Source organism: Lissotriton helveticus, chromosome 3_1 (assembly GCF_964261635.1).
Source record: "Lissotriton helveticus chromosome 3_1, aLisHel1.1, whole genome shotgun sequence".
Classification (NCBI taxonomy): Eukaryota; Metazoa; Chordata; class Amphibia; order Caudata; family Salamandridae; genus Lissotriton; species Lissotriton helveticus.
The window spans coordinates 1,068,981,327-1,068,993,770 of NC_136061.1; the positions used below are offsets into that span (position 1 = coordinate 1,068,981,327).

Sequence of the window (12,444 nt, forward strand, 5' to 3'; positions counted from 1 at the left end):
ATTGTGCGAGCCTGTTCCTTACTATGCAGGTCAATGGTTTTGCTGCCAGAATGAAATTAGTGTGGAAAGAGGACAACTTGCTTTTTTTATGTGGCCCTGTATATTAGTATCACGTCTCAAACCAGCTTGTTGGTTGGTAAGTGTGGAGCCAAGACAGCATAGAATTTGAACCATCCCGTCAAACCGAGACTCAGTCATAAATTTAGACAGTCATGCCCAAATATTCCTAATCTAGTATGTCAAATATTTTGTTTGTATGTAAACTAACAATGTGCCTGGGCTCTTCACAAGTACTTGGAACAATCTCCGAGGCTAAATGTCGTATTTCTACTGCGAATAAATCTGGCCTGATCCAAATGGACCAAACTAATTATCAGTGGGGCCAATCAAATCGAAAGAACCTAAAATGGAAATTTTTCATCCACTGTTTTCAGCCATGGAGTTCTATAAGACCTTTTGTCTTAAAGTTCCTTGTCTAAAGTGGGGAGCCCAGCAACCTATTAAGTCCAGGAAAGTGAGTCTAGGCAACACCTCTTTGATAGTTCTTGAAGTTTGGGGACCATCAGTTTAACATACTGGATGTAAAAACCAACCGACAGACTTTCTGCTCCAAGTATTTTGTCTTTGAACATTAATCTATTTGCATGAGCTATGAGTGCTGGCTTCAGTGACTTTTTTCTCCATCACAGACAGTTGCATCCGGCATGGCTTGCGGGTGGGGGGGGGGGGGAGGGAGGCAGTTGCGGATAGGGAGGGGCGTCATGGGGCGGGAAGGAGGTGGCAGGGGGTTCATAAAGCTTTTAAAAAACGTACCTTTAGGCCGGGTCCTGCATCTTCTCGCTCCTACTCTCCTGCATCCGACAGGAACAGGAAGTAGGCAGCCTGGCTCCCTCCCCTAAGCCAATCACAATGCTGCATGCAGCGTTGTGATTGGTCGACCCCTCCAGGCCCTGGCTGAGCGTCGTGTCACAGTGCTCAGACCAAACAGTCATTGCGCACTCAGGACTGGGAAAACACTCCTGCCCTGCTCCGTAAGCAGAGCAGAGCAGCCGGCAAAAGAAACACCTAATCGTAATAACTCAAAGTAATTACCATTTTGTGTTTTTGCTTCTCGCATTGCGAGAAAGCAGTGGGGCGACACTCCTCCGCCATAGTGAAGGAGCCGTCCCTGCTTCCAGAACTCCAGCCTAGGCAGAACCAGACACCACTGGTGCAGCTGAATTAATCTCTGTGTTTTTGAGTTATTTCCTTGCCATCAAGTCTGACTGTGCAGTAATAACACAAAGGTGAATCATTGTTTGAGATACAAGAGAATGTAGATTTAAATCTATGGAATCTCTAGGGGAGCTCTAAATCGTGAGTCCCCTTCTGAAACTATACCACTCTATTGAATCTCGCGGGACAGCACCTGCTGTCCGTCCTGCACTTGTTCAAGGCAGCACCTGTTATGGTGCTCCACCTTGTTCACACCAACCTCAAGGCCAAGGAGGGCGCTAACGCATTGAAATGAAATGAAATGAGAAATGAAATAAAGTATTTATAGAGCGCACGGTGGCCAAACGGCTTCCTGGCGCTGAGAGCTCTACTGAACAAAACAGACAGGGCCGAGGAATTTAGCAGGGGTAGGCCTGGGCAAACAAGAATGTTTTGAGCGCTTTACGGAAGTGTGAGAAAATAGGGATAGAGCGCATGGAAAGAGGGAGAGAGTTCCAAAACCGGGGGGGCAAGGACAGAAAATCTGGTTCCACCAGTGCGGGATTTACGAAAGCGGGGAATAGTGAGGAGGGCAGAGGTAGACGAACGGAGGGTACGGGCAGGGGTATGAGTGGAAACCAAGGAATTGATGAACGCTGGAGCAGAGCGATCAACAGCCCGAAAGACTAGGCATCCTAGTTTAAACAGGGATCTCTGTAAGACGGGGAGCCAGTGAAGAGATTTGAGAACAGGAGTGATATGATGAGTTTTGGGAAAATGAAAAATAAGTCGGGCAGCCTGATTTTTGGATTGCTTGAAGACGACGGGTTTCGTAAGCAGGAATACCCACGAACAAGCTGTTTCCATAATCAAGGCGGGAGGTAATAAGGGCCGAGATAATAATTTTGAGGGAATCAAGGGAAAAGAAGCGGGAGATCTTACGAATCAGACGAAGGGAAAGAAAGCAGGAGGACACTACAGAACTGACCTGGCCGTGCATTGAAAGGTCACAACTGACCTTGATGCCCAGTGTTTTAACAGACGAAACAGGGATAGGAGGGGGACCAAAAATAGGGGGCCAAAAAGCGGAGGACCAAGGGCTGGATGAGCCACCAGTCAAGACAAGCTCAGTCTTATCTGGGTTGAGCTTGAGATGATTGGCGCTCATCCACCCGGAAATAAAAACCAAAGTGGAGCGAAAGAAAGATAGAGAATGGGGGGAAGAAAGATCAAAGACGAGCTGGAGGTCATCTGCGTAGGTATACACAGAGACCCCCAGATCGAGGAGAGAAACAATAAGGGGACGGATGTAAAGGTTGAAAAGAAGAGGGGAGAGAGAGGAACCTTGGGGAACCCCACATGACACCGGGAGGGGAGAGGCAGAGAAACCGGAAAGGTGAACAGCTTGTGAGCGTCCTAGAAGAAAGGACGTAATCCAGGAAAGAGCAGGGCCCCGAATGCCCGCTGCGCTGGCACAGTCAAGGAGGATGGAATGATCGACCGTGTCAAACGCAGCGGACGGATCCAGAAGAACCAAAGCTTGAGGGGAGTTGGTGTCGGCCTTGGCTTTCAGCTCATCAAGGACTGCGAGCACCACTGACTCGGTCGAATGGCCCGAGCGGAAGCCAGCTTGGTGGGAAGCGAGGAGATGGTTCTGCTCAATATAGGAGGAAAGACAGGAAGTGACATAGCTTTCGAGAATTTTGGCAAGATAAGGAAGAAGAGAAATGGGTCTGAAGTTAGAAGGGAGGGAAGAATCAAGACCAGGTTTTTTAAGGATGGGAAAAACAATCGCAGATTTAAATGAAGAGGGAACCAAGCCAGTTGAAAGGGAAACATTGAGAAAAGAAAGAGGAGTGGTAGGGCAAGAGGTGAGAAGAGTTCTCAGCACACGGGCAGGGGCGCAATCGGCAGGGGAGCCTGACTTGACTTTGATAAGTAAGGCTAGAAAAGAGTCCAAGGAGATAGGCGGGAAGGAGGTGAAGGAAAAGTTAGGCGCGAGAGGGACAGAATGAAGGGGAGGGGAGGGAGTGAAAGGAATATTGGATTTAATTTTAACGATAAAGAAGTCGTTTAAAGAAGAACAGAGGGCCTGGGAGGGGATGAGCTTGGGGCAGACACGGTCAGAGGTGGCCAAATTAGTGACCAAGGAAAAGATCTCTTTAGATTTATTAGCAGATAAGGCTACCTGCTCAGAGAAATACTTGCTCTTGGACGCAAGAATAGCTTTCTTATAATCATTAAGGAGATGTTTATATGTAACCTTAAGATCGGGGCAATAGATGCGGCGCCAGAGACGCTCAGAGCGTCTGAGTTTCAATTTGAGGGCCTTGAGTTCAGAATTGAACCACTTATGGGCCTCATGTGGGCGAACAGACCTGACTATTTTCAAAGGGGCAACTAGATCACACCCAGAAGATAGCCAGTTGCTAACTGCGTCGGCCTGGAGATCGAGAGAAAGGCCGTTGAGGTCAGGAGGGGATGAAGCCAAGGAAAGGGAGAGGGAAGGGATGTCCACACGATTCCAGCTGCGTGCAAAGATGTTCTTAGGGCGAGAAGGTTTGTGAGGGGAACCAAGATTAATAGTAAAGAAAATAAGAGAGTGATCAGACCAGGTGCAAGGGAGGATGCTAGGGGGAGAAACAATGTCCTGAGATGACCTGAACAATGTCCTGAGCATTGCTTTTCTTTTCTCAAATTCTCTCCTCGCACTTTACCTTCTGCTGCTCGCATTGCTCTTGTAATCCCTTTTTTTAGCACACCCATTTATTTATCCAAAGGGTGTTATTGTGATCACATTATTGGTGAGATGCTCACATTTACATTTCAAAGGCTATCTCTAATCCTTTGTTGCCTACAAGAAAAATGGCAGGAATTGAATTTACGTAGCCCTTACAACCCCTGGCAGAAAGTTGGAAAAACAAATTGTATTTGAATATTTATCTGAAAGATTAATTTTGATTCCAGCTCAAACATGATTAAACATTGATTTCTACGACTCTTTGAAAATCAAAACGTCCGTGTCCAAAATCAAACTATCGCCTGCACAGCCGTCAATAACCCAATACATGGCAAGTATCAACAGACTAGAACACCAGGTCTCACACCTCTACAAACTCCTACGCCCAAAATCCACCAATCTTAACACTAAGACAATTAACTACTGGGAAAAACAAAATAAAAACACACTTGATGAACAAGAACGGGCAACACCATGGACCTCTGCCTTGTGCAATAAAATCTCCTCGGTTCTCTCACAAACAAAATTCTGGCTACTCCACAAGGCCTTCTGGACCTCCGCACGCTTACTCTCACTAGGTCTCAGGGACAACGCACTATGCTGGAACTGTAGCAAGGAAAAAGGAGACCCAGCACACCTTATCTACCAATGTCCAGCTCACAAAACCTACTGGGAGAGAATCTTTGGTTTTATAAATGCAGCAACCAGAGGGATGTGGAAATCACTCAACACATACCTAGACTTCTATGAACCCCCATGAAACCAAGTTGTCCCGGCGACACAACCCCCGACCCCTCTAAGAGCGGTAAAAAGAATGTAACAATGCTCAATCTCTATGGCCCTACGGATAGGTTGGACTGACGAGTCTCCCTATCTCGCCCTAAGCAAGCCAGTGATGTGGCAGGTTGGTCAGACTATTTAAAAGTCTCACAATCACAGAGCCTTTCTTGTGTCCTTCTTTCACCCCTTTCTCTCCTGCTTTTTTCTATCATCTTTTTTTCTTGTTCTCACTAAACCACGTCAGGTGGGGTTAGCTAAGCATATGTTTCGAAGTGACTGTAAACACAGTTGTACAAACTACGATTGGCTAACCTTGTAACAGAAATGCTAATGTCTTATCTATAAAAAGTAATAAAATACTTTGAAATCAAAAAAATAAGAAGCACTTCATGCATTTCTGAGCAGTGGCATATCCTTTAAGGAGTTTAACCAGTCACTTTTAGTTGCTGACACCTGCATTCAGCTGTTAAATTGGTACTAATGTGGCATGAATGTATGACACTATAACTCTTGCCTTTCCCAAGCATGTTTTGTCCATGCAGCCGTTATCATGCAGATGTTTTTCCCATGCATGCCTTTAGTACACATGGTAAGAAAAATTACTGTGTGTAAAACCCCTGTGTGTGTGTGTGTGTGTGTGTGTGTGTGTGTGTGTTTGTGTGTGTATATAACTGTGTTGGAAATGGGATTACTTGTTGTGGAGAGTGAAGCCATACTCAAACAGCAGCCACAATTAATGTCAGGATGAAGTCCCAAGCGAACCCTAAATTAACTGTGCTTAACATTATAGTAGCTTGCGACAAAACACACCGCCTTAACTTGGAGGCAATGTATAAAGTAATTATGCAGCACTTCTAACAGTAATAACGTAAAAACAGAACACAAGAAATCCCACACCAATTAGAAGAAAGTAGAGTAAAATCTAATAAATGATTTGACACCAAAACTACAAAAATCCAATTAATAGAACCAGAGACGTGCAATTTTAAACATGTAAGTGAAAATAGTGCATAGAAGCACAAAGTGCCAACTGTGGTTATCTGGTCATGCCCACCATGATGGAGCACAGGCCGGATGCAGGGACCAAGTTAGGCCAGCTGTACAAAATACCTTAAATTCTGGTTGCGGAGCATTGCTAGATCTTGCGCCGAAGATGCATTGCTCAGTGGCGGTTCTGATGTGGCAGCAAGGGGATGCATCGCGCTGTTTCAGTTCTGCTCATTGGACCACAGCTGGGCTGTCAGAGTACCTTTTGGCCCACTTTCAAGGGCCTAGGACTGTGGTGACACCACTTGTGGTGAAGAGGGTAGGAGGCAAGACTCACAGCAAGTAAAGTGCAGGTACTAAATTCAACATGATTGGAGCCCTTTCTGTCCCTGAGGCTCTGATCAGGAAGCCATCCAACTAACCCTTGGAGTCACTCTGATGGTCCTGGTTTCAAGATGCAGGTCCAGACCTTTCACTCAGGCAGCAGATTAGCAGTCCTTCTTGCTGAGCAGCACAGCAGTCCTTCCGAGTCTTCCACAGGTCCAAAGGTGTACTGAAGAATTTGATCTGAGGATACACTAGTTATACATGGTGCCTACTACGAAGTAAAAGAAGGTTCTGGAGGTGTCCACCCTCAAAGGTGTTTGGAATTTCCTACCTTCCTGCCCTGGCCCCAGCTTGTCTGGGGTCACAAAAACTATTGTCAAACCCTTTGTGAGTGTACCCAGGTAGAGCCTTAGTGATGTGCAAGTGTGGAAGATGACCGCTGCTCCCCTGTCTGAGACGGATCATCCTGCAAACACCTATTGTCTCACTGTCTGGGGGAATACACAAAGACCAACTGCCAGCTGCACCTACTCATGTGACCTATAATACAGGCAGCAGTCACCAAATGGTTAAGACAAGAAAATGGCAACTTAAGCAATGTTACTTAAAATCGGACTTTACCACTAAAGAGGGTTTTAAATTACAATTCCATCGAGATCACACTCGACATTCCTTCCTGCTCCTAATTGAAAGTTATCGCTTATTAAATGTTATATGTTAACCTAATGTTATCCTATGGGAGTTGCAGGCGTTGCAGTAGTGATAAACTAATTTAAGAGGTTTTTACTGCCAGGACATGTACATGATACAAGAACATGTCAAACTCATTAAATACAGTGCACCTTGCTCTATGGGCTATTGCGACTTAGAAACATTAAAAAGGAAGGTGTAGGCTTGGCAAAAGTTTACTGTGCCAGGTCGAAATGGTAGTTTGGAACTGTTCACACAGGCTGCGATGGCAGGCCTGAGACATGTGTAAAGGCCTACTTAAGTGGGTGGCACAATAAGTGCTGGAGGGCCCAGTAAGTGATGCAGGTCCACTAGTAGCATTTCATTTACATGCCCTGGGTTCATGTAGTCCCAATATACTAAAGACTTGCAAGTAAATTAAATATACCAATTTGGTGTAAGCATATTTTACAATGTTTAAATTAGAGAGCACATGCACTTTAACACTGATTAACATTAGTAAAAAGGCTAGAGTCCTAAGGCCAATAAAAAAGAGATCAGCAAAAAAATGGGAGTAAGGTAAAACATTGGAGGTAAGACTACCCTAAGGCTGACAGGTCTTTACCTCTACCACCCCTAAACCCTAAAACTATCTCCCTAAACACATTTCTATTTTATAAGTCTCTCTAGATCTATCCCTGTCTATATCTCTTTGTTTCTCTTTCTTTGTCTGTCTCTCCATCTTTGTCTCTCTCTCTCTCATATATAATTTCCCCACCCTTCACCCCCCCAAAAAAACGCGTAATGCATTTCGGCTCCCTGGCCTTTGTCATTGACAAAGGCCAGGGAGCTGAAACGCGAAGATTACACATGAGAAATGAAATGAACATCAAGATAAAGAAGCCCAGAGTGCCCAGCGTTGTTTTTTTTGGGGAAAGAAGTGTTTGGGGAGTATGTCCTGCATGCTGTGAGTATCAGCTTTGCTGAGAGCAGTAGCCATAGACGGGAGTTTGGAATGGAAAAAAAAAAATATATAATATATTCTCCAATGTTTAATGTTATATACCCTCCGACTTTACATAGTAATCTATTCATGGTTGCATGAAATGTATAAGATTGCAAGAAGAGAGTATATACTCCACGACTGTTTTGTTGCAGGGGGTTAGTCCCTTGTCATTTTCCATTATGGTTGAGAAACTTTATTTACATGTCAAATACACTGACACTGACGAAGGCAAAACGCCGAAACGCGTTTGTTGTAAGGTCCCTCCAAAAGAAAGAAACTGTGGATCTGTCTTATCCCTCTGGAGAGCTGTGTTTTCTGCGTGCGAAAAATGAGGAACGTAGAATTTGAGCATGATATATATATATATATATATATATATATCATTTTATTTTTTTATTTTTTTTATTCCTTCCTCAACCTCCCAACGGCGATGAAGAAGGCGCGAACCTCCTGTACTTCTCGTTTCAACCGGTGAAACCGGCCTTGCTCACATTAAAAAAACAGCGTTACTCTGATTGTTTTTGTACCACCTCTAAGTGTCACATGACTCACAACAAGCATGAAGAAAAGACTCTGTTTTTTTGCGTGGATAGCATACGCGGGTCCAAGACATTGATATTATTTATCCTCCATATACATTTCCAATGCCGTCCGGCTACTAAGAAGTTACTACAAGGTAAAAATAAAGAATATAATTATTATAAATACATTAAAAGCATACCATATTGAACTTTAAAATTCGTCAGGATTGTTTGCATCAATGCATTGGAGTTACTTCAGTAACAACTCATGGCTCTTATATGCAGCACGTATCTGCAATACTACTCCTATCAATTTAATGATTTATACCAGTTGTCGTCATTTGTCTGGAGTCATTACTTCATTTGACCCACTACTGTGCTTAAATGCCTCATTTGAACGCCACCAACGCCACAGGAAAGCGCTAGGTGGCGCTTAAAAAGACAACAGGGTTACCGGAGCGCTAGAGCTCCTGCTACCTGTTTTGTGTCCTACTGCAGTTGCCGCCACCTGCGGCCATTCCCGGTCCCGCGAGGGAGGCCAGGAGAAAACCACAAGCCTCAGTAGTCCTAGTGGCGGGTACGCTGCCAACGCCACAGGAAAGCACCAGGAGGTGCTTAAAAAGAGGACAGTGCTCCTGCAGCGCGGGAGCCCCTTTTACCTGCTTTGTGTCCTACACCTGTTGCCGCCACTGCTGCCGGAGCCACTTGAAGCCATTCCAGGTCCCGCGAGGGAGGCCAGGAAAAAAACTCAAGCCCCGGCAGCCCTAGCGGCGCGCACGCCGCCAACGCCACAGGAAAGTGCTAGGAGGCACTTACAATGACAGGGCTCCTGCAGCACGGGAGACGCACTGGCGTGCCTAGGCCGAGCCCGGGCCAAAGGTGGGCCCGTCTACGCCCGTCCGAGGCCGTAGGAGGCTGGGCTGGGCCACACTATTGTCACTTTATGGTCAAGGGGACATTTATTTGTGAACACACTAACAAGGTACAAGGGGATAAAGCATCAGTAATATATTTTGGACTGTAAAGAGGGGCCTTAAACCATGAGCAAATACAAATCGTTAACTGTGCAGGGAGTGGCAGGAACATTAGACGATTACCATATAAGGGCTGAGTCAGCCGGTTTGTAACGACTACCCCTGCAGTAAACCGCAATCAGGTTTCCAATTCACCTGCAAAAGACTCCCTGCACCCCTCGGTAACCAACATGGAAACTAGTGTTGCCCCTGAGGTTACGGAGGATATTAATAAATTGACCAGGTCGACTGTAACTTCCAGGGGCCAGAAAGCAAAATCTAATCGAGGTAGTAGTCTTGCTCCTCCACCTCAGATGATGAAGGGGCAGGGTCTTAACAAACAAAGTCACTCCTTAAAGGCCTGCGACTTAAATTTAAAATTGTGGAGAGAGAACCCATACAGGAGTATAATACAATCCCAAAGGATATTGGGCATATAAATTCACTCCCAGCGCAGGACGATTTTTGGAAAAAGCTAGAATCTACTGTTTTAACTCTCCTGAACCCACTAAAGCATGTACTTACTCAAATAGAAGGGTGGTTATCCAACCTGGAAAGATCTGTATATTCTGTGCCCCTAGTCCCGCCTGATCCCTGTCAATGTAGATTGCAAGCCGTACTTTCAAGCACAAGTAGGGTTCCATTACTTAATCTAATGACAATTGTGAGAGTGGGATTGTACTACAGCAACAAGCAGTTCCCACCTCGGAGATATCAAACAACTCTGCAAGGTCTGGGTTTTTTGGAGCAAGCACACTTCAACCCTCGTTAAATCAAGCAGAGCCATTATACTCTAAACAGGGCACACTTGCAGGAAAAGATCAGTTGGCAGACGACGCAAAGGAGGTCTCCCTAGATAGGGAAGCCCATATCCTGGGGAATGGGGGTCAGAGCTCAAGTAACCTAGGACGTCCAAACATGGCTTGGGGAAATTTTTCAGGCATGAGGAACTTGCATCTTCCCCCAGAAGCCATGCCATATACAGTTGTCTTGGCTAATGTTCCTCCTTTGCCATTGGGCAAAGCTGAGCAATGGGCAACACTGAGGAACGTCTTTGCATTTTTTAAGTGCGAAGACAGGTATAACTAACAAATTGTTGACAGAGTTTAAGATGGCTAGGCGAATTAGCTGGGTTGAGAGTTCTAATAAGTCATTGTCTGGAGATTGTATAGTATTAACATTTAGGTCACCTGGCATGGTTCAAATCATATTAGACAGGGTTGGTATTTAGCCCTTCAGAACTAAGGGGACAAACATTACAATTCCAATTCCGCTTTATTTGACATATAGTCATAAAAGCACATTACAAAAAATATTCAATAAATATACAGTAAAAATGTTGTTCATAGGTTATAAATTAGTCCTGTTTGGGGAAAATGTGTTAAATATTAGTTGCATATAAGCTTTCAATAGAGCAAAACATTATCATAAAAAACTCCATATTTACAAATGATAAAACATGTACAAAATTCTCGATCATAGGAACCCAGTAAGAACAACTTCATCTTTGGTGGTTTAGGCCTGAGCTAGAAGAAAAGCTGAATACATTTGAGTGGGTGGGAAGCATTTACAGTACTGGTTCAATAGACTGACTAATCACAATTTGCATAGGCATTTCACACAGATATTGATTTCAGCCTTATTGCCCACATCCACCCAAGATATTTTGCAACTGCTATTGAGATAGTAGGTGAAGTACTAGTGCGTATAATCCTTTCAGCTGCCACGCTCCTTCTAGTACCTTGCAGTTTACATACAGGACTCAACCAAACCCTTTGAGGGGCTACATAGGCGGAACAGCAAAAAGCATATGTGCGACTGACTCTTTGTAGGCCGCACAAGCAGGACACTTGTTACCACTTGAGTTAGACCACCTAGAAGTGAAAGATCTAAGGGGCAACGAACCCACCCTAAACTGAAAATAAAATTTCCTATCCAGTGGGTGGTTATGATGTCCCAATATGATTCGAGACTCTGATTGTGTTTAAATTCCGAGAAGATTCCCGTCAAGGAGGCTGAATCACTATATCTCAAAGTGTTATAAGTAACCATCTCCCAATACTTTTCTTTTAGGATCTTTTTTGAGGGAAAGCAGGCCTTAGATGGATCCTCCGAGAGCACTTTCTTGCCAATATCTACTAAAACTTTTCGGACTCACCGTAGCCAACTGATTTTGTGAAAGTTATACGATTTTAATACATCCATAAAGCCATCTGCATATGGCATCAATTCTGGTGTAGTCCGCAACCCGTGCCAGTATAACACTGGACACAGTTTGGCAACATCAGATAAAGGCTTTCTACCAAGAAAATATAGTAATGGTGTACTTTGGCGGAGGTTGGTGATACTACATAGGAACTTATTTTCTGAAATACTCAGATTAGACATATTTTCAAACCCCCCCTAGTCCTACACCGTAAAGGGCTGAGCTGACCACTTTCATATCATAAACTTGGAGCACAGGTCTAATTGGTTTTGTAAGTGACTTTTTGTGCTCCATGCTTAGTGCTCCCGAACGTTGTCTGTGCTTTAATGTGGCCATGTCACTTTGGTGGTTCCACTTTAGGTCACTCTGTATGTTTACACCCAAGTATGTAAATGCTATAACTTGAGCCAGTGGTCGATTATTCATTAAAATACTACCTTTAAAAGCTCTATGTGGGTTAAAAGCCATACATTTCGTTTTCAACACATTAACTTCAAGACCACGAGCGGAGCAAAATTTTTCATAAATGAACAGGGCTCGCTGCATCACACTTGGGGTCTTTGAAATTATTAATGTGTCGCCCACGAACATTAAAAAGGGGAATTTTACACCTACTAAAGACGGGGCATCAGTATTCACGGGTGACATGCAATCAACTATTCCATTGATATACAAAGAAAATAACGGGGGTGCCATAACACAGCCCTGGCGCACCCCTCTTTCTACTGGAAATGGGCTGGTAACCATGCCCTGGGTGCCCTATCGAATTTTGGCATAGTTATCCTTGTGCAACCTCATTATAAGATTGGGCAGCCATAATTCATTCAGCGTCGCCCACAAACTGGAGCGTGGAACAAGGTCGAACGCTGATCTTAAGTCCACAAAGGCTGCACACAAACTGCCTTTGCCCAGAATCACTATCTTCCAGTGTAAAAGGATGAAACGAAACACCTGGTCGATGGTGCTGGTATACGCCCGAAAACCTGCCTGCAAAGGGGACA

The 12,444-nt window shown here is 44.5% G+C and overlaps 1 protein-coding gene across 2 annotated transcripts in view; it reads left to right on the plus strand.

The window, feature by feature from the left end:
• The window catches only part of GALNT3 (polypeptide N-acetylgalactosaminyltransferase 3), a 672,271-nt gene that overhangs the window by 145,881 nt on the left and 513,946 nt on the right, over positions 1–12,444 (plus strand). The window lies entirely within an intron of this gene.